Source organism: Salvelinus sp. IW2-2015, linkage group LG20 (genome assembly GCF_002910315.2).
Source record: "Salvelinus sp. IW2-2015 linkage group LG20, ASM291031v2, whole genome shotgun sequence".
NCBI lineage: Eukaryota > Metazoa > Chordata > Actinopteri > Salmoniformes > Salmonidae > Salvelinus > Salvelinus sp. IW2-2015.
The window spans coordinates 74,855,412-74,856,297 of record NC_036860.1 but is presented as its reverse complement, the minus strand read 5'-3'; positions in this window follow the sequence as shown (position 1 = coordinate 74,856,297).

The following is an 886-nucleotide window of genomic DNA, read 5'->3' as shown; positions in this document are numbered from 1 at the left end:
TTGAACCGCTCTCCTTGAAGTTCTTGATGATCCGATAAATGGTTGATTTAGGTGCAATCTTACTGGCAGCAATATCCTTGCCTGTGAAGCCGTTTTTGTGCAAAGCAATGATGACGGCACGTGTTTCCTTGCAGGTAACCATGGTTGACAGAGGAAGAACAATGATTCCAAGCACCACCCTCCTTWTGAAGCTTCRAGTCTGTTATTTGAACTCAATCAACATGACAGAGTAATCTCCAGCCTTGTCACGTTCGTTGTAGTGAGCAGACCAAAGCGCAGCGTGATGTGAATACATATTTTAATACAAGACGACTGAACGCGAACAAACACTAACAAACAATATAAAATAACAAAACGAACGTGAATGCTATAAACACGGAGTGCAGACATGCAACATCAACATAGACAATAACCCACAAACCAAACTGGAAAATGGCAACCTAAATAGGATCCCCAATCAGAGACAACGATAAACAGCGGCCTCTGATTGGGAACCAATCTAGGCCACCATAGACCTACATATGTCTAGACTAGACACACACACCTAGACATAAAAAAAAACCTAGACAAGACAAAAACACACATACCACCCTCGTCACACCCTGACCTAACCAAAATAATACAGAAAACAAAGAATACTAAGGTCAGGGCATGACAAGCCTTGTCCTGTCAACACTCACACCTGTGTTAACGAGAGAATCACTGACATGATGTCAGCTGAAATGCAGTGGAAATGTTTTTMGGGGATTCAGTTCATTTGCATGGCAAAGAGGGACTTCACAATTAATTGCAATTCATCTGATCACTCTTCATAACATTCTGGAGTATATGCAAATTGCCATCATAGAAACTGAGGCAGCAGACTTTGTGAAAATGAATATTTGTG